At 36.5% G+C, this 22,022-nt stretch overlaps 1 long non-coding RNA gene across 2 annotated transcripts in view; it reads left to right on the top strand.

Annotated features, from left to right (window-relative positions):
- LOC110344028 (uncharacterized) overlaps window positions 1-22,022 on the top strand; it is a 529,159-nt gene that overhangs the window by 273,402 nt on the left and 233,735 nt on the right. The gene's annotated exons all lie outside the window — the stretch shown is intronic.

Genomic DNA, 22,022 nt, shown 5'->3' on the forward strand with positions numbered 1-22,022 from the left:
AAAAAAGTGTTTGAGAGTTGGCATCTGCAGGATTGTGTGAGAGGTCAGATCTCAAGGTAAACAGAGAGGGAAAAATACTGGATGGTGCACAAATTTCTGACTTACTCAACTAGGTGGGGTGGAGCGGGGATGGAATTCCCTGGGAAAGTATTATCATTCACATTGGTTCCATTCAGAAAGTGTTGAATTTCAGGAGCATTTTTCACATTAGTATTATCAGACCTGGTAGCTAGGGTGTAAAATATTGCCCACATATCACTGCTTTCTGTGGTTGAATGTCACAAATGTAAGAGGGTCTACTCAATAATGCAGATGTTATTTCCCAGGAGAGGAGTTGGGCCCTTTCACAGAACTTACTACAGTACTGCTCCTCTGGGGAAAATGCAGAAAGCAAGGAAGGCAAGCAGAGGGAGAGATGGGTCTGTTGGTCCAGCAGGGTGACTTCAAAGAAAAGTCATTCCACACTGGGGCTTGCATTGTTGCTGTGAGGGCTAATAGAGCAAGTTTGTCAACAGAGCTGTAGTTTTCCTTGACTTCGGAAGAGAGTTATGGAATAAAGATGCATCAGAGTTTTGAGCATCCCTTTCAAAGGAGATGTGTCTTCTCACGCCCTGGAGTGAGAAGGGGTTTCATTTCATGGTTGTCCTGACCCTGGTACAGCATGCCTGGGAAGCCTCTGGGGAGGTGCTGACCCCTGGTCTCCTAAGATTTGCTCTTTGAGAGTAGTTTGTATACACAGTGGTGTCTCAGTTCACGAACTCAATTCTCTTCATGAGAGAATTCTGGTTGCAAGCTGAACTGGATGAGAACCAAATCAAGTTTCTCTATAAGGTCGACATTGAAGCTAATGATTGTACTTGATTCGGTTTTTGTCCAACTCAGTTTGTGACCAGAATTGTGAAAAGAATCAGTCAAGTTCATGAACCAAGGTACCACTGATTAAGGTTGTATACATTTCTGAATGTTTTGAAAACTTGGATTACCACACACAAAAATGTAGGATGAATAGAAGAAAAATCCAAAACCTCAGAATTCTAGAAATTAAAAAATATTTTAAGACTGAATTTGGGAATGTTGAGGAAATTTTTAGATAAGGATCGCCATTGAGCTTCCCGGTAGACTCTCTTGACAGCTTTTTAATCAACAGATAGGCTTTTCTACCGCCTTGATTTTTTTGTTGACAAATCAGCCCACCCAGCAAGGTTAACATATTCTGTCAGAAGTAAAAATATGAGGCTTAAAAATATTTACACACCAGTGGTAACTCTTTCTTGCTATAGATATAAAATAATTGCATATTTTATAATGATTTTTTTCTATTTCTGTATAGTAAACATTGTAATGATGTTTTAACTTTTAAAAATCAGTCAGCATATACTAATGACTTATCTTTGCTGAGATTATTGGAGAAAAATCTAATCCATCTGCATGGTCAAATAAAAGATGAATCAATATAAAATCTCCAAAATATTAGGAACAGGGTAAAAAACTTGACCATTTCAAAGACACACACAGATTCATCTTTCTATTGGCAAGATCAACTGTTTAGGTTTTATGTCTGAGGGGATTTTTCTCTGCTCAGTCTGACAATGTACCATGTGGTGCTGATACTGAGATGATTATGTCTGCAACATCTTTTGGTCTTTCAGGATGCCAAGTTATTTTCTCTGTCAACATATAAATTGGTATTCTTATCCTCAGCCAAATTCATAAAAAATGAAAGAAATGTTTCTCTTTCTAGCTTTATCTAACAAATATAATTTCTTATTTATTACCAGATGAAGTAGCTGAAATAAAAGCCAGTTCTAATGATGTATTGTTGAAATTTCAATATTTATAATAGTTGGTCCACAATTCATGGAGAGAATAATAGTGCTTATTTCTTGTGCAGTCTCAATTTTCTGCAAATATCAACAGTTTGTTATTTAAAATGACCATCCATCCTTGATTTGAAGCCCTAACTTCTATTCAACCTAATTACTTTCCCTTGCAGCATAAAATTGAGACTAACTTTAGAATTCTGGCAGCTTCTTAATGACCTATATGGTTAAGGTTTAGTTACAAGTGAGACATGCTATTTATCTAAATTTGAATTTTAATGAATAAGAATGTCATTTATTTGTGAACACTTGAAAAATAAGGAATATCTTAACATTATCTCTGATTAGTCCTACTCATCATTTGTAAATACAGAAAATATGCTGCATGTACAATGTGCAGTTTTGCTTAAATGGAATTTGCTCAGAGAAGCACTTCTGAGTGATTTTTATTTTAAATGAATTGCTAGAACCAGAAGCCACCAGAAATTTTAAACTGTGGAGAGGAAGAAAAGAAAAGAAGGAAAGAGAAGCAAGGGGGTAATTGTGTTATATTCTTTCATCCAAGTTAGAGTGAAAATCAGTGACATGGAAACCATGTATCATGAATATGTAACATGAATGGGCAGGCCTTGAAGTCTTTGTGGTTATGCCTTTCTGGAGACAGAAAGTGAAAGATTTGGCAACAATCAGTTGTGGGAAGTAATGGTTCAGAAGAAAAATGGCTATTATTTCTGAGATTTCTGGCTATCCTCATCCTGTGCATGATGATGTACCTATCCTAGGTAAGGGAGCTCCAGCTGTGTAGTTTGGTAATGTATTCCACAGAGATTTTGGTGAGGATAAATGTCAATGTAAAAATCAATCTCAGGAACAGAATACTAGTGGCACAAGAAATAATACCAAGAATCAACAAACAGGATTGAAACAAATTAAAAACCTTTTGCACAGCAAAGAAAACAATCAACAGAGTGAAGAGACAACATTTTCCGCAGAGGACTAACATCTTGAATATATAAGTAACTCAAAAAATTAGACCTCCCTAAAAGAAATGACTCAATCAAAAATGGGTAACCAAAATAAATAGACACTTCTCAAAAGTAGAACAAATGGCCCATAAATATATGAAAAAAAATTCAACACAGCTGGCCATTTAGAGAAATGCAAAAACATTGAGTTACTATCTTACTTCAGAAAGAATAACTATCACCAGGAAATCAAATAATAACAAATGCTGGCAAGGATGTGGGCAAAAAGGAACTCTTTAACATTGTTAGTGGGAGTGTAAAGTAGTACAGCCGCTATGGAAATCAGTATGGAGATTCTTCAAAAAACTAAAACTAGAAATTCCATTTGACTTAGCTATTCCCCTACTAGGCATCTTTCTGAAAGTTAAAGTCAGTATATTACAGGGATGTATGCATACCCATGTTTATAATGGTATAATTTATAATAGCTAAATCTTGGAAATGGCCTATATGTCCATCAACACATGAATGGATAAGGAAAATGTAATATTTATACACAATGGAGCACTACTCTGCTGTAAAGATAAACTTGAAGAATTCATAGGTAAATGGATGAGATTTGAGATCATAACATTAAATAAGACACATAAATACTTCATGATTTCTCTTATAAGAAATTCAAATGTGTGTGGGGGTGAGAAAGGGGGAGAGAGGAAGAGAGAGAGACAGAGAGACAGAGAAGAGAAGAGACAGAAGAGAGCACAAAATAGAAGGTGGATAAATAGAAAGTAGGGAGATCATGTTCAAATGCATGAGGGAACAACAGATGGTGTGGGGTGGGAAAGGAGAGAAAGGGCATAAAAAATCAATTGAGGGGAAAAATGAGGAAAATAGAGCTTTTGAAAATGTTAAGGGGACCAAGAGTTGAAAGAACCAGGGAGAGAGAGGAGGAATAGGAGATGGAAAAAAAAAAAAAGAATTCCGATGTATTATGTACACGTACCAGTTCTCCACAGTAAATGTAATTATGTTCTGTAAACATGTACTAATAAACTAAATCAATCTCAAAAAGATATCGTCTTGGGCCTGAGATTTAGCTCAGTGGTTTCGCCGCCTGCTGCACAAGCACAAGGACCTGAGTTCAAACCCTGGTACCAAAAAAAAAATAGTCTTAACAATGACTAATTTGCCCTAAAATTCTTATATCTAGCTAAAGAAAGGGACAAATCATTAAAGATGCCAGATGAAGAATATGTATTTATAGATTAGGTTTTCACAAGTATTTTCATGGTATCTATATTTTATTAACTTAATGTTTGATATAATTTTGTTAATGAAATTCTTAAGAAAATGGAGTTGAGAATGTTTGATATACAGTAAATGAGGTAAAAAGAGCAGTGACAACAATTCTAGTTACATGGGGAAATCTGTTTCTGTTTTTGAAGATGAGGAAGACTCTTTTGGCTTAGGGGAAGGATTTACTAGATTCTTTTCAGTTTCTATGCTTTTGTCTACTCCTTTCTTTGAACTTTTCCAAGCCTGTGTGAAGAGGATGTTCCAAAATTTCTTGGTGTTCACTTCGGGGAATCATTATCCCAGTAACCTTGGGGGCCAAATGTGGTGTGATGCTTTTACCTCTTCCCACTTCAGTCATTTTGTATGTGCTCTTTACCACATGGCTATTGCAAATTGGCTCAGAGAATTTGTTTTTGGATTCTGATGCTTATCTTCAAGTCATTTCTTTATAACTCTTTTAAGGTGAAAGAGTGAAATGGGATATATGTTGGAAATTGGACCTGCCTTATCCTGACCACTTACTTTTTTGTAGAACTCTTGTTATGGATCAGTTACACGTAAATAGTGTTTTATAGCTCCATTTTGACCTTGGAGTTGACTGATCTGTGATTATTACCTTGATTGGATTGAGACCTGTCCAGTGCATTAGTAAAGTGCACCTCTGGATGGGCCACGCAGGCATGACCTTGGGAATTACGTCTAGTGCCTGACCCTTTCCTCTCTAGCACTGTTCTCCTGATCTGATTCTGAGAAGCTTTGCTCTGCCATGCCCTTCCATCATGATCCCCCTTCCTTGGAGCCAGCCTACTATGGACTGAATCCTCTAAAACTGTGAGTCAAAATTAAACCTCTCCTCCTTTAAGTTGTAAGTGTCAAGTATTTTGATGGGTAAATTGGACAATGCATCATCTTTATTTCTTACTAAGTAAACTTACAACCTAGATAAATTCTGCCTTCCCTTCATGCATCCCATGTGTATGGTCACATAGAATTTACTCTCTCTCTCTCTGATACACATGCTAATATATTTTTAATTGAATACAAATATATAACAAATACAGTGGTATTTTTCTATAATGGACTATAAAATCAGTAATAGTACATTTTATAAAATTCTTTACTGATATTTAAAAATCATTTAATTTAATTTTTATACTTGAAAGTACCCGTTTAAAAATCAGTTTTCTTTTGTCTTTCTCTTTACTATTTAGATAAGTAAATAATTTGTATATTTGCCTTTATTTAGCTTTTATCTTACTCCTTTTCTGTATGGGTTATTAAAAAGTTTATCCCCTTAATTCTTCTTTCCTACCGCATTTTTGTGGCTCTGATAAAATAAAATTCACACAATTTTTTTTTTTGAAAAGATTTTTTGGGACCTGGATTTTTTCATGATTCTTAATGAGCACATTCTTTAAACTCCATTTGAACTAGGACACATTGCAACAAAAATAGACTCAAATAAGTAGCTTGGTAAACAATAAGAATAGACCATGGAATGACAGGCAAGGCTGGAAAGTTAGGACAACTGATAGGTTGAATTTGGGAAAAGGGAGTCATTTTGAAATAAGTTCATATTCAGGAGATTATTTTTGGATGGAAAAATGAAATTTATCAGTTTGGAGATGTTATATAGGGTGAGAACATCAACCCAAGTTAAGGACAAACAGATAAAATTGAAGCAGCAAAATATCTATGAAATTTGTGCCTTTTCTTCCTCAGGATACAATCGTTTAAAAGAAACAGATGCCCAGACTGGAACTATATTTCCCATCTGTCTTGAATCTAGCCATAGCCATATGAACAGTTCTCACTAATGGAATACGACTAGCAGTGATGAGTGTAACTTCCACGCCAAGAAACTTTACAACAGATAGCTTTCTCCATTCCCTCCTTTCTGTAGGATTGATGCTGAGAAGCACAGGGCCATTGGAAGGCAAATATTGAAATAGTGAATTCACAAGATGGAAGGAGTCTGGTCTCCCAAATCTTTTGGAGACATAGATACCCTTATTAAGGGAACTTGTCTAAGAATGAGAAAATTCTGTATTCATTTGTTTGTTTTTTGTTTTTTGATGTTAGAATAGCTAACATTGCTAAATAATAAAGAGGGAAAAGTAATTGGTGAAAATCTAGATAATAGCACTTTTATCTGGTTCATGTGGTCACAAAGAGATATCAAGAATGTCTGGAGAGGATATGCTAAGACAATTAGAGGTTGAGATGTCTCCAAGACTCTGGGAAAACAGAACAAAGATAGGGAAAATTGAGTTCATCCATGTTAGAAACAGATAAAATAGTTGATTTCTCCTAACAGTTTCTAATGCCTTTGAAAAACAGGTTCTATACTAGATAGAGACTTGGTCCTGGAGAATGTGTGGGATAAATATACACAAGGGTTTTAAGTAGTTTTATCTATTATGGTTGGATGGCTATGTTAGCTTTCCTGTCACTGGAACAAATTACTTGACACACAATTTAAAGGAGGAAAGGTTTATTTGCCTCATAGTTTCATAGAGTTAGTCCATGATCAGTAGCTTTAAGGCTGGAACATCATGGTGAAAGGTCATGATAGGGCAAAGTGGCCTAGTTCACAATGGCCAGGAAACAGAGAAATGATATGGCACAAGATAGGAAGGGACCGAGAACCAGATATCGTACCCAATATCACACCTCCATGACCCACACAGGCACATCCAGAAAGGTGCTTTACTAATGCCCTGCCAATGAAATTACATTCCAATTTAAATGTCACAGTGGTTTAGGAAGGAAAATCAGATTATCTCAATATGTAGTTAAATTTCTACTGAGAAAGCAATGTGTAAAAGAATGAATCAGGTCTAGATATCAGTCTATTTAGTTGCCGAGATGTTCTTTAAAGAGTTTTAATGTGATCATAGCAATGAGAAAAACAATCTTCCTTTAGGCCGTTGGTATCAATTAAACTGTAGAACATTTTTGTGAGGGCCAGCACACGTGGTGATCATGCCCAGATGGATTATAGACCCTAGTTGTCTCAAAAAATTGAGTCATATTGTGGGTGATAAAAAAATCAATTTTCCCATAATTAATTAGATTTTATGAATTCTCTGATGCCTTAATGATCAAATTAATCTTAACATCACAGTAGTCACTGGATCTCATAATAGAACTTTTCTATCTTATTCCTTTTCTAAGGAATCTCAAAGAGCCTTAGGCCAACCACTGACCTTGCTAGAGAGAAATTATGATTATTATGGAGACTATAACTTTGCCTTTTAGAACATTCTGTTGAAGTCTATACTCAAAATAAGTGTTACATTGTTTGAAATTTACTTTCCTATTAGATGTGACTTTGTTCCTAGGTTATAAAAGACAATTACATAATTAGAAAATGATATTGAAGATAAGTTTAAAGAGACTTACAGAAGTTCAATAAAGCTATATATTCTGAGAAGGTAGTGATTATTTCTTTAAGTACAGAGACATTGTCTCCTATTGTACTGCCTATATGTAGAAATTAACAACTAAGGTTTGAATGAGAAGATCATAAATAAGGAGATAATTATATAGAGAAGATTAGGGAGTGACTAGGTTTATATTGCTATTACTTACCTGGTGACTAATGTGATAATCCAAACTGTCAATTAAAACTTGAATGACATATCCATACCAGTTGAAGTAAGTAGTGACTTGAAGTTTTTATTTGAATTATCTGGACTGAAAGATTTATTTCCTTAAAATACTCATATCATCAAAACAAAGGACAGTGGATGTTTTTAAGACTGAAAGATTAAATAGCCATACCAAGAGTGCTATAACTAATATGGTAAAGTGATGTGTGCCTAATATTAAAAAAAAGCACTAAATACTCTTGATTTCAGAGGAGGGAAGGCCATTGTGGTTCTGGAATGTTTTGTGAATGAGAAAATATTTATCCTAAAAGTTATAGTTTAAGGAGGATTTTTGGTTAGGCCAAAAAGAGAAATCAACATTCCACAGGAGGAAACAGACTATGAGAACAAAGGTAGGCTATTTTAAGATGATGTTATATAGCAATGAGCAAAGAAACTATGAAGCTTTAGTGGGAGCTGGGATTAAGAGTAGGTAGGAGACAAATTGTAGAGAATCTTAATTATGAGTTTAGAAAATTTAGATGTTATCCTAAAGGCAGTTAGAGATATTAAAGACTTTTGCAGCAAAAATGATCTTTTGGGAAGGCACATAGGTAATTGTATGCAAATGGAGTGCTTGTGGAAGATTCTAGAAGCAAGGAGATTTTGAAGAGACAAACTATCAGATGATACAATAGCATTAGTGAAAAAAATCACTAGATCAGATTAGATAAAATAAATAAAGGGGGGAGATAGCTCATGTAGAACAATACTTGAATCAGAACATAAAAAGCCTGAAATAGAATTGAACTGTGACAATGATTCTTTCTTTGTTCAAAATTTAGTCAGATTTCTGAATCTTCTCAGAGTCCCATTGTACACTTCTTTGTAATCCAGTTTTAGCAAAGAATTCTAAATTAGTTTAGCAAGAACATCAAATTCTTGACCTTTGATTTCTTTCAATGTCTGATCAAGTTCCTCATCCTCCACTAGCCCCCAGGCAACATCTGAACACCCTGGTCAGTCTTCAGCAAGAATATTGTTAGGTTGGTTTAGCCAGAATCTCCCTCATCCCTGATGTTTCTTGATAGTAACTTCATCCACTGAGCTCTATCTACACTGCTGCTTGACTGAATTCCCACTTGCCCATGATGTAGTCAGACTTGAATCCTATGTCTCTTCCCCATGGCAAAAACCCTTCCTATCATGAAGATCCTGAATAAAGTCTTTCAGCTACTGAAAGTTTCACAGACAAAAGATAAAGAGCAGAGCTGCTCTCAGCAAACTGATGTAATCATAAGAGAGTAGGTTGAATGGAATTAGTCACAGCTGGTTGTTAAACGTATTGTTCATAGGGTATTTCAATAGTCAAAGATTAAGGTCTTGGGGAGGAACTTGAATAGTCTTAGTAGGAATATAAACAACAAAATAAATATGAGAGAAAATTCAGTATGTTGACTGGATGAAGAGATACAGGATAAGAGCTAAAAGCTGTTTAGTGAATCTGTGAGCATCTGATACATAACCTAGTAGGGTATTAGAACTGGTAGGGTATTATAGAAACAAACACCCTGCTTGTATGGTTTAAATGTTTGTGTCCTTCCAGAATTCAAGTTGAAACTTAATCTCTTAATTGTAGTGGTGGTAAGAAAGTGGAGCCTTTAGAAAATGGAACAAACACTCTTATAAAAGAGGCTTCCAAGGGCTGCCTGGCCCTTCTGTCTCTTGTGCCATGTGGAACATCCCCCCACCCCACTCCCTTTCTTCCTTGTGAGGACATAGTGAGAAATCACTGTCTTGGAAGCACAGAATGAGCTCTTAACAGACATTGAATCTGCTAGTGCCTTGATTTTAGACTTGCTAGCTTCCAGAAATGTAAGAAATAAATTCCTGTTGTTTATAACTTACTCGTTTTAAGGTACTTCTAGAAGCAGTAGGAACAGCCCAAGCCACTTACTGAATCAGACTCTCTATAGGTGTGGTCCTGGAAATGTGAATGGCAAGCTTCAAAGAAGATCGTTCTGTAAATTCATAGGCTGTTGTATAATAAATAACATGAGTTTGTAAGTCAGAGAGGTCTAGGCTCATACACTATATATGCTGCTTAACAGATCTTTTTTTTCTTGTATACTACTTAATCTTTCTATAATTGAGGATAAGTTAAATCTAATTTATGAGGGTAAATTATCACATTCAATTGAATTGTATGCTTTTAAACTCCTCAGAAGCTCTCTACAAGTCTATTGTCAGAGGAATTCCAGTTACCTGGAATACTCTAGTAAGCACAGCAAGAAAGAGCCTGCCACATTTCCTCAGGCAATATTAAGGTGAAAAGGTAGACCAAAGCAAAGCAGAAAGCCCCATGAGAAGTCCAGAGGGATGTGTAGTGCTGTGGTTTCCAAAACTGGTGTGGAAATTTAATTGGCATTGTAATAGTACTTTTTCCCTTAAATTCTTTTATGGGTACATTTTAGGTATACAATACATTTACATTTATCATTGGATGCTTGTACCTGTATATGATGTATCTTGGTTTTTATTTTTTTCCCCATTATCTGTGTGGCCTTCACCCCCTCCACCCTTCCCTATTTACATAGACTTCGTCTCCTTTTTTTTTTTCTTTTCTCATAATTTTTCCTCTCCCTTCTTTCCTTTCCCCTTCACCTCCCACCACCCCTACCCCTTTGGACCCTTTCCTTTTTCAAAGTATCAATTGTTTCTTATTAATCCTTTTAATCCTTATTTACACTTTCAGTTTCTCACACTAGAGAAACTATTCAGTATTTGGACGTGTGTTCTATTTATTTTACTTAAGAGCATGGCCTCAATGTGCATCCATTTAGCTATATAAATGTCTCTAGTTTCTCTTTATGGCTGAGTAGTACTCCATTTTATAAAAAACCCCACCTCTTCTTTATCCAGTTTCCAGTTGATGGGCACCTGGGCTGTTTCTAAGCTTTTGCTATTACAAACTGTGCCACTATAAATATGGGTGCACTTATATTGCTGTGGTATGATTCTTTTAATTCTTTTGGGAAGATACCCAGCAGAGGAATAGCTGGGTCAAATGGGACCTCAAGCCCTGGTTCTTTGAGGTATCTCCATACTGATTTCCGTAGTGATTGCACCAGTCTGTACTCTCACCAACAATGGAGAAGGGTTTCTTTCTCCCCACACCCCCACCAGCATTTGTTATTGGTTGATTTCTTGATAGCTGCCATTCTTTCAGGAGTGAGGTGGAATCTCAGTGTTGTTTTCATCTGCATCTCTCGAGTGACCAGTGATGTTGAACATTTTTGCGTATGTTTATTTGCTGCTTTTACTTCTTTGTGTGAGAACTGTCTGTTCATTTCAGATGCCCATTTTTGAATTGGGTCTTTGAATTTGGGAGGTATGACTTTTTTCAATTCTTTATATACTCTACATAGTAGACCTTTGTCGGAGGTACAGCTGCTAAAATATTTTTCCAACATTGTAGGTTGTCTCTTAGCTCTGTTGGTGGTTTCTCTTGCAGTGTAGAAGCTTTTTAATAAGATAAGATCCCATTGTTGATTCTTTGTGCTAGTTCCTGTGCTACTAAGGTTTTGTTCCTAAAGTCTTTTCCTATGCCAATGTCTTCAAGAGTTCTAACTTATTTTCCAGCAAGTTTAGTGTTTCTGTTTTAATATTTACATTTTTACTCCACTCTGATCTCAGTTTAGTGCATGGTGATAGGTATGAGTCTAGTTTTAATCTTTGGCACATTGTAATCCAGTTTTTCCAACACCATTTATTAAATAGGCTCTTTCCTGCAATGAGGGTCGTTGGCTCCTTTGTCAAACATGAGGTGACTGAGTATGTCTGGAATTGTTTCTGCATCTTCTAATCTATTCCAGTGATCCTTGGGTATGTTTCTTTGCCAGTACCATGCTGCTTTTTATCACAGTAGCTTTGTAGTATAGTTTCAAGTTGGGGATTGTGATGCCCCCAGCCAATTCTGTTGCCTAGAATTGCTTTTGCCATTGTAATAGTATTAAGAGATGGTGCCTAATGGGAGGTGTTCAGGTCGTGAGGATATGCCCTTTTGAATTTGTTAAGGCCAACTGAGGAGAGCTTGCAACAGTGGGTTTGCTCTTCTGCTTTGTCTCACATGAGTATAGAGTAAGAAGGCTTTGCCATTACCTAGATTTTATACTTGCCACTCTCACAGAACTATGAGAAGTAAATTTCTGTTATTTATCAATTACTCCATCTGATTTTTTTTATTGCAGCACAAAGGGAACCAAGATGGGCAGTGTAGTAGTTAGCTTGGGTTGCCATGTAGATGCAATAGACTAGGTGGCTGAAACAACAAACATATTTTTTCACAGTCCTGCAGGCTGGAAAGGCAAGAACAAGGTGCTTGTTTGTTCACTTTCTGGAAAGGGCTTTCTTCCTTGTTTGTAGATGGCTGCTTTCTCCCCATCTAAATATAATTTTCTTGGTGTGTACATGGAGAGGGCGGAAGGTTGGAAGGGGGAAAGGGAAAGGGAGAGAGAGGGAAGAGGAGGAGGGGGAGGGGAAGTAGAGCAGAGGGGAGAGAAAATGCAGTCTGTCTTCCTCTTTTTGTAAGGTCACTATCCCATCCTGAAGGCCCTGTTCTCCCAAAGATCCCATATTCTTCACTGTGGGAGCTGGGCTTCTGAGTATGAATTTTTTTGAGGGTAAGTAAATGTTGGTCCAAAATAGGTAGGGATCAAGCATTTTTGTTGGCACCTTCCTTGTAATCAGTGTATTTGGGTCATTTAACAGGGATGCATTTTCAGGGAGATATGAGACACATTTCCAAGCTGACTTCCCAAGCAATTCAGAAGTAGAGGTTCTGGTCCCCGGCTGTGTTGTGCTACCTCAGGAATTTGAACAGAGTAGGGTAAGACTTGTCCAGGAGATTCAGTGGGACAGAGGAGGAAGCTAAATACCTGAAAGTTTTCTGGGAAAAAAGTGAAGATGAAAACATACAAGCCTATCCATCTAAACATTAGTCAGAAGAGACATGGCAGAGGGAATCTGTGCATGGGACAAGAGCCTAAAATTAGAGAAACCCTTAAGAATAGATGTTTCAAATTTGTGATGGAATAAACAGTGTGACAAAATTAGCTTTTCAACAAGTGGAAAACTTACACCTGTCCTCAGAGTCACAAGAGAACTTTTGTGGATGCAAAGCCTGCTTAAATATATAGGAAAAATACTCATCTTTTAGAATAGTAATTGCCATCAATATGCTGAAAAGCAATTAAGCAGATTAAATTCTAGGACTGGTCTTGAGCACATAGGGAATAAAATAACTCAAGAACAGGCAAATTAGACTGAATGTACACTTATGGCAGAGATTTGCTAGGTGGTAGGGTACACACGAGTATCACAATGCTTTAAACTTGACTAATTCTAGGTGGAAGAGCAACAAGAACATTCCCATCTCAGCTTGGACCAGGCGAACAGAGCTCACAGGAGCAAAATTCAAAGTGCTTAAATGGAAGAATTGTTGGACAGTTTTCTTGGATTGTCTTTGTAGCTGCTAGAGAAGTTTACAATTAATATAAATAGGACCAGATTCTGTCCAGATTCACGCTAGCAATCATTTTAGAAATGCATTTATTTGCCTTTGTGAACAGTTGGCTTACTCTTTCTGTTTGTCTTGGCATTTAGTCCAGGTTGATTAATTTTTTTTGTTACTGCACATAGCAATCTGCAGCCTTCCATTTCTCTTCCTCTTAACTCTACTTCCTTCTTCAAACTTTGGCCTCTTTGTTTAGGATTATTATTTAATGAAATAGAGACTGCAGGTAATTAGTATGTGGATAAGACACTGAAAGAGGAGGCATAGATTGGAAATTCAGAGAGGGCAAGCTGTGATAATTCCATTATAGGCTTTGCTTCAGTGGGGCCTTTAGATTCCAAAGACATAATGAGACAGTAGGGGCCTTCAGTTTCACTGACTGAGGGTCTCTCTGTGATGTGCCAGGCTTAGTGAATTAGATTTGAGATCCATCATTTTATTAGTAACATTGTATCAGTGTAAATTAGTGCCCAGGCACACAGATACCTGGGTTAAATTGATGAGTTCACCTGGAATGCTTTACCATCCCTAATCAGCAATACTTTTCCACAGAGTTCTAATTTAGTTGAATAATATTGTGTTCCCGTTAACTTGTCCTTCCTTTACCTCCCTTTCTCCCAGTTGCATTAGAAACAGGCATAGTTTTAATATAGAGGCAAATTTAAAATAGACTAAGCCAACTAAATGTAAAATGCAGTGATTGCTGTTTCTCCTAACAGGAATATAAGCATAATTACTACATTTTCCCCCTTGTTGTAAAGTCCCCAGTTAATAGTTCAGCTTGAATAAACTGGAATTGAGGAGTGGAAAGTTTCCTAGGATTAGTGATATAAGATGAAATAAAAAATTTTCAGAGATTTTTATTAAGTCAACGAATACACTGGGTTAGTCAATAAGAATTTGTAAATTGCCCACAATGTGCTCAGTGCTGTGTAAGTGTGCTCATCCAGATGAAGTAATATTTGGATTGGTTTGGGAGCACTCTGATGTGAACTTTCCCCTTGGAGACTATGGCTATTATTTTGCCAGGAGGATTGGGAGAAAACTCATGCTATTTCGTTTCATCTAAAGATCAGCACTTGCTCTGCAGTTTCCCTGCTTAACCCAAAGTTGTGTTTATAACAAGAATATAAAAGAAGCAGGAACAGGATTCAGGCATGGGAGCAGATGGAATGACTGGAGGACAATTAATTATAGGACAGCAGATGTACTCTTCCAGAAGGTTCACTCAGGCAGGAAACACTACTGCACAGAAAGGTAGTTTAATCAGAATTTTTTAGTTTTTCAAGTCAGGGACCTCAGAGACAATATGGTCTAGTTAAACAGCAGAAGGTGATACTGAAGATTTTGTTTGGCAAATGTTGTTATCAAATATACCATACATAAGATATGTATAATTTAAGGTACTGCTTGATGAGTTTTTATATAGAGACTGTATCTGTTAATCCATTATCCAGACCAAAATATGAAAACTACTGAACAGCACACTATTTGGGGAAATGTAAGCTAGTATAGCCATTATGGAAGATTGTATGGAGGCTTCTCAAACAATTAAAAATGGAGTTAAAAATCTGACCCAGCAGCCCTACTGCAGGGTATATATTGAAAGGAAATGAAGTCAGTGTGTGCAAGAGACATATGCACTTTCAATTTTATTGCACACTTCCAGTAACCAAGAAATGAAAACATCATCATCAACTGATGAGTGGATAAAGAAAATGTAGTACCTGTACCAAATGGAATACTATTCAGCCATAAAAGGGTAAATCCTGTCATTTGTGATCACACTGATGGAATTGAGAATCGTAAGTTAAGTGAACTAATCCAGACATGGAAAAATAAATACTGCATGATTTTTCTCATAGGTGGAATTTAAAAAGCTGATCTCATAGATGTTGAAAGTACAGTGGACGTTATCAGAGGTGGGGGAGAGTAAGGGAAGGATTGGGAAAAGTTGATCAGTTAATACTGAGTTACAGTTGAGAATAAGAGGCTCTGGTATGGTATTGCATAGGGGGTTACCCATAGGTAACAATTATGTGCTGTATATTTCAAAAACAATCATAAAGAACTGATGTTTCATGAGTTATGTGTATTTAGCTTGACTTAAACATTTATATACTTTATATGTCTATGGAAACATCACACAGTACCCTATAACATATACAATTCTTGGTTTTATGGATCATTTAAAAATAAATTTAATAGTAAAAATACCCTTACAATCTCCCTACATGTATCCCATTATTTGGATGAAGAAATTGAGGCTTAGAGAGGTTGAATAATTTACCCACCATCACACACCCTGAGAGTGTTAGAACTGAGATTTGAACCTAGGGATTCATAATCTCACCACACTATAGCATTTCTACCTCATTACCCTGGTATGAAAGGAACTTTGTAGGAAAAAAAATACCTTGGAACTGATAGTGTATCCTAGAATTATGTACATGAACAAAGGGAACAAACATAATTCCTAGACTTGCAAAAAACTTTTTGAAGGTTGGGGCTGAGCTGACATGCGCACGTGCAACTTGAGTGACTGGTTGATTGGCCTTGGGAAGACACTTGAAATTTTATAATTGGATGGTGTCACTCAACTGGTTCTCAAAGTAGTTATATCATCTTACAGTCATAGTTGAAACAATCTGTTTGTTTTTTTAAAAATGATTTTCCCAAATGCTTTATAGAAAGGGAGATTTGAAACATATATAGGTTATTTTCACTTTATTCCAGAAGTAACTTAAAGTGTCTTACAGGTCTATACAACATATAATGGAGAGTAATCAAAAGTAGCGCTCAATAAATAAATATAAACAGCAATCTCTGTTTTAATGAACATTTGTAATTATGTGTTCATAGTCATCTTCTCTATCACACGGGATACCATGAATAAATAATTTCTTGCCTGGATCTATGTATGTATACTAATATATACTCTGAAATTCTATTCTTTTATATGTATTCTGAAATTATATATTCTGATTCATTGCAGCTCAGACATGTCCTTGCGCTGCTTGCAACATAGTATCCTTCAAGAGTAAGCACTAGACATCCACAGGATGCTGGAGAGAGGTCCCAGGTCACAGGGATCTCTCCCCATCCAGCCCACACCCACAGTGGTGATCCACTTAGGCACATGGGCACCTGCAGGACCGCCCTCAATTCCCCCCCATACACATCCTGCTCCTCTGGCCTCTTGGCTGTACAGCCACCTAGTTCCACACTACAAACACACAGGGGACACCAGACCACCAGACCACCATACTGGGAAAGTTGGAGAGATCATTACCTCCCATTGGAACTTGGACTATCTTCAGGGGAAGGGCAGCTGGAACCTGGAGTATAACCATGCAGAGTTCAACCCGGCAGGAGGACAGGGAGCTCAACTTGGGACTTGCAGCCAGAAATCTGCCTGAATCTCACGGGTCTGTGACTGGCTGGCTGAGACTCATTGACTTATATCTGCACACTGCTGCCCATGTTGTCTATTGTGATGGTACAGACATACCCTGAAGGAGGGGCTTCATTTTCATTTTTACTTTTTATTTCCAAAATTAGTATTATTGGTTTTTTTTCCTCTCTTATTTTTATTTTTTCCTACTCTTTGCAAATTTTTGTTTTTCTTTTTTTTTCTTCTTTCTTTTCTCTCTCTCACACTCTCTTGCTGTTCCACATTGTTCTTCATTTCCCTTTTTGTTCCTGTTGTGGCCCTAATTTACAATTCTTCTTTATTTTTCTTTTATTCTCTTTTTCCTTCTCTTGCCTGTGTCCTCTGGCTTCAATGCTAACCTTCCCCTATCCTTCTACTTATCTATCCCTCCCTCCCCAACTCCTAACTCCCCATCCCGAAGGGTAAAGTTGCTATATTGAAGAGTTTATTCATTATAAACATATATTGGATTGGTCCTTGATTTTGATTTAATTCACATAGTTAAAGGGAATAGATTAATAATTACCACAAATTGTCATTTTCTAAGATGTAATTGATGCGATGGGGTTGCTGATTGTATCACTTGGGCTAAGGTGTTTTGATTGACCTAATAAGTTGTCCTTCCTGGCATAATGAAAATGAGATAGCCTCAGAGTCATTAGATATTCAAAGGCTAAAGACCAGCTGAATCTGGAAGACACCTCTGAGAAGCAATCATTCCATAAGGATTCTAAATACATCAACAAAGATATTTACAATAAGCAATTTCAAAGTATCAACCCAGGAACTAAACCAAGGACAGTATCAGAAACAAAAATGAAAAGACATGTAAGCAAAGCACAAACTCCACACAAAAGGCAAATTCTGGGAGAAACGAAGTGGAAAAGTCTAATAATCAACACCCTGAACTGATAGCACAGGAAGTAACAAAACAGATGAATGAGGCTCTAGAAAAATTCAAAGCAGAAATAATCTCCCAGATAACTACAGAGATGGTGATCAGGGTGAAAGACATGATGAGGGTCTAGAACAGAAACAAATAAAAAAAATAAATGAGCCCAGAACCATGCTGGAAGCTGTGAATACCCAGCATAAGAAAGAAATGGAATCCATGAAACAGATTCAAATAGATATTCAGGAGATTAAAAACTCCATTGAAAGCATGCACAGCAGATTAAGGGAATTTGAAGATAGAATATCAGATATAGAAGACAGGATTGTGGTGAAGGATCATGAAAATAGACGTCTCTTCAAAATAGTAAGGGACCACGAGAAATCAGTCCAGCAGCTGCTAGATGATGCAAAGAAGAGTAACATAAGAATGATAGGAGTCCATGAAAAAACAGGAGAAAGTACAATTGACATAAAAAAACTGTTCATGGAAATAATAGTAGAAAACTTCCCAGACAGAGGTAGAGAAGTGGACATACAGATAAGTGAGGCATATAGAATTCCAACTAGCCATGACGCTCAAAGAAAACCTACATCTCGACATATAATAGTCAAGATCCCAGAAACCCAACACAAGAACAAAATCATATAGGCAGTTAGAGAAAAGAAACAAATCACCTACAAAGAAAAGCCCATCAGAATCACAGCAGACTTCTCAACGCAAACCTTCAAATCAAGGAGAGCCTCGAGTGAAGAATTTCAAGCCCTAAAAGAAAATAACTTCCAATCTAGACTGTTGTATCCTGCAAAATTATCTTTCCAAAATGATGGGGAAATTAGATACTTCTGTGACAACACCTGAGAAATTCCATGAACACCAAAGCAGCACTCCAAGCAATTCTAAGCAATATCCTAGAAAAAAAAATGAAGGTCACAACTCCATGAGGCCCAACAGAGGGAAGCCACCAGGCAAGGTAAGAAACTAAAGGGAAAGGAGAAAAATAAATAAAAGAGCCAACAAAAGTAAAACATCATGACAAGGATGAATCAATATCTATCAATTATAACTCTCAATGTTAATGGCCTTAATTCACGAATCAGAAGAAATAGACTGGCAGAATGGATTAGCAAGCAAAATCCAACAATATGCTGTATACAAGGAACACACCTCAAAAAGAAATTCATAGACTGAAAGTAAAAGAATGGAAAACAGTTCTCCATGAGACAGGAACCCAGAAAAAAGCAGGGGTAGCAATCTTATTTGCAGACAAAGTAGATTTCAAACCAAAACTAATTAAGAGAGACAAAGATGGTCACTACTTCCTTGTGAAGAGAACAATCCAAGAGGAAGAGATGACAATCATAAATATATACACACCAAATATGAATGCCCCCAACTTTATAAAACAAATATTAATGGATAGGAAAAACCAAATAAGCACTAACACAATTGTAGTGGGGAGGGACCTCAACACCCCACTATCAGAAATAGACAGATCATCTAGACAAAAACTTAACAAAGAAATTCTAAAACTGAACAAAGCTATTGAAAAAATGGACTTAATAGATGTTTATAAATCAAATCAAAATCAGAATACACATTCTTTTTGGCTGTACATGGGTAATTCTCCAAAATAGACCAGATGCTAGCTCATAGGACATGTCTAAGTAAATGTAAAAGAACTGAAGTTACCCCCTGTATATTATCAGACCATAGTGGTATAAAATTGGAGATCAATAACATAAGAAACTGCAAAACCCCCAAACACATGGAAACTGAATACCACCCTCCTGAACATCCAATGGGTCACAAAGGAAATTACGGAAGAAATTAGACAGTTTCTACAAGTAAATGATAATGCCAGTACAACATACAGGAATCTATGGGTCACAATGAGAGCATTTATACACAGGAAATTCATAGCAGTGAATGCCCATAGTAGGAAAATACAGAAAATGCAAATAAATAACCTAATGCAGAACCTCAAGCTCCTAGAAAAAGAAGAGCATAACAAATCTAAAGCTTGTACAAGAGAGAAATTATAAAGATCAGAGCAGAAATCAATGCAATGGAGACTATGAGAATGATACAAAAAATCAGTGAATCAAAGAGTTGGTTTTTTGAAAGAATAACTAAAATCGATAAACCTTTAGCCAACCTTATCAAAACAAGGAAAGAAAAGGCTCAAATCCATGCAATTAAGAATGAAAAAGGTGAAGTCACAACAGAACCAGCAGAAATCCAGAGGATCATCAATACTTACTTTGAGAACCTGTACTCTAATAAAATGGAAAACACAGAAGAAATGGAAGGTTCCTAGATACATACAAATTACCAAAGTTAAATGAAGATGATATAGAAATTCTAAACACCCCAAATACAATGAGTGAAATTGAAAATGTAATAAAAATTTTACCAACAAAGAAAAGCCCAGGTGCTGATGACTTCACTGCTGAATTCTACGAGACATTTAAAAAACTATCACCATTACTCTTTAAACTTATCAAGGAAATTGAAAGGGAAGCAAGGCTTCCAAATTCATTCAGGGAAGCAAGTGTTACTTTGAGTCCAAAACCAGGGAAAGACCCAACCCAAAAAGAGAACTACAGGCCAATCTCCCTAATGAAAAGAGATGCAAAAATCCTCAACAAGGTACTGGCAGACTGAATATAGAGGGTCATCAAGAAGATCATACACCCTGACTAAGTCAGATTTATCCCAGGGATGCAAGGATGGTTCAACATTCATAAATCAATTAATGTAATACACTATATTAACAGAGTCAAGAACAAAAACCATATGATCATCTCAATAGATGTAGAAAAGGCATTTGACAAAATCTAACACCCATGCATAATAAAAACGCTACAGAAAATTTGAATAGAAGATCTTTATCTCAACTTGATTAAGGGTGTCTAGGAAAAACCAACATCCAACATCATACTAAATGGTCAAAAACTGAAAAGTTCCATGCTAAAATCAGGAACAAGACAAGGATGCCCACTGTCACTACTCCTGTTCAATATAGTTCTGGAAACATTAGCCACAACAAGTAGAAAAGACAAAGAAATAAAAGGAACAAAGATAGGAAAGGAAGAAGTTAAACTGTCATTATTTGTTCATGATATACTTTACATAGAAGACCCAAAAAAACCCTGCCAAAGGACTTCTATACTTAATTGACAGATTCAGTAGAGTAGCTGGATACAAGGGCAGCACTCAAAAAACAATAGCCTTCTTGTACACAAATAATAGACTCATTGAGAGAGATTTTAGGGAAACAGTTCCTTTTACAATGGCATCAAAAAAAAAAAAAAGAAATATGTACAAGTCAATCTAACGAAGCAAAAGACCCCTACACTGTAAACTATAGCACTTTGAAAAAGGAGACTGAGCAGGATATAAGAAAATGGAAAGACATCCCTCGTTCCTGGATAGGAAGAACCAATATAGTGAAAATGGCCATACTTCCAAAACTACCATATAGATTTAATGCATTGCCAATGTAAATTCCAACAATATACTTCAGAACTAGAGAAAACAATCCAAAATTCATTTGGAACCAAAGGAGAGCTAGAATAGCAAAAGTAATTCTAAGCAAAAGAGACATGGCAGGGGGTATCACAATCCCCAACTTGAAACTGTACTACAAAGGTAATGTGATTAAAAACAGCACGGTACTGGAAAAGAACAGACCTGAGGACCAGTGGAATAGATTAGAAGATGCAGAAACAACTCCAGACATACTCAGCCACCTCATCTTTGACAAAGGAGCCAGCCACCCTCACTGAAGGAAAGATAGCCTGTTTAATAAATGGTGTTGGAAATACTGGATTACAATGTGCCGAAGATTAAATCTAGACTCATATCTATCACCATGCACTAAACTAAGATCAAAGTGGATTAAAGGTGTAAATATTCAGACGGAAACACTAAACTTGCTGGAAGATAAGTTAGGTAGAACTCTTGAAGACATTGGCTTAGGAAAAGACTTTAGGAACAAAACCTCAACAGCACAGGAACTAGCACAAAGAATCAACAACTAAGATCGCATCTTATTAGAAAGCCTCTGCACTACAAAAGAAACCACCAACACAGCTAAGAGCCTATCTACAATGTGGGAAAAAAAATTTAGCAGGTGTACCTCAGACAAAGGACTACTATCTAGAATATATAAAGAACTGAAAAAAAATCAGACCCCCCAAATTCAAAGAACCAATTCAAAAATGGGCATCTGAATTTAACAGACATTTCTCAGACAAAGAAGTAAAAGCAACAAATAAATATATGAAAAAATGTTCAACATCACTGGTCATTCAGGAGATGCAGATGAAAACAACACTGAGATTCTACCTCACCCCAGAAAGAATGGCAGCTATCAAGAAATCAACCAATAACAAATGCTGTCGGGGGTGAGGAGAGAAAGGAATCCTTCTCCATTGTTGGTG

The sequence above is a fragment of the Heterocephalus glaber genome, unplaced genomic scaffold, assembly GCF_053883595.1.
Source record: "Heterocephalus glaber isolate CG9 unplaced genomic scaffold, H.glaber_assembly_v1.0 deba00000331, whole genome shotgun sequence".
Taxonomy (NCBI): domain Eukaryota; kingdom Metazoa; phylum Chordata; class Mammalia; order Rodentia; family Bathyergidae; genus Heterocephalus; species Heterocephalus glaber.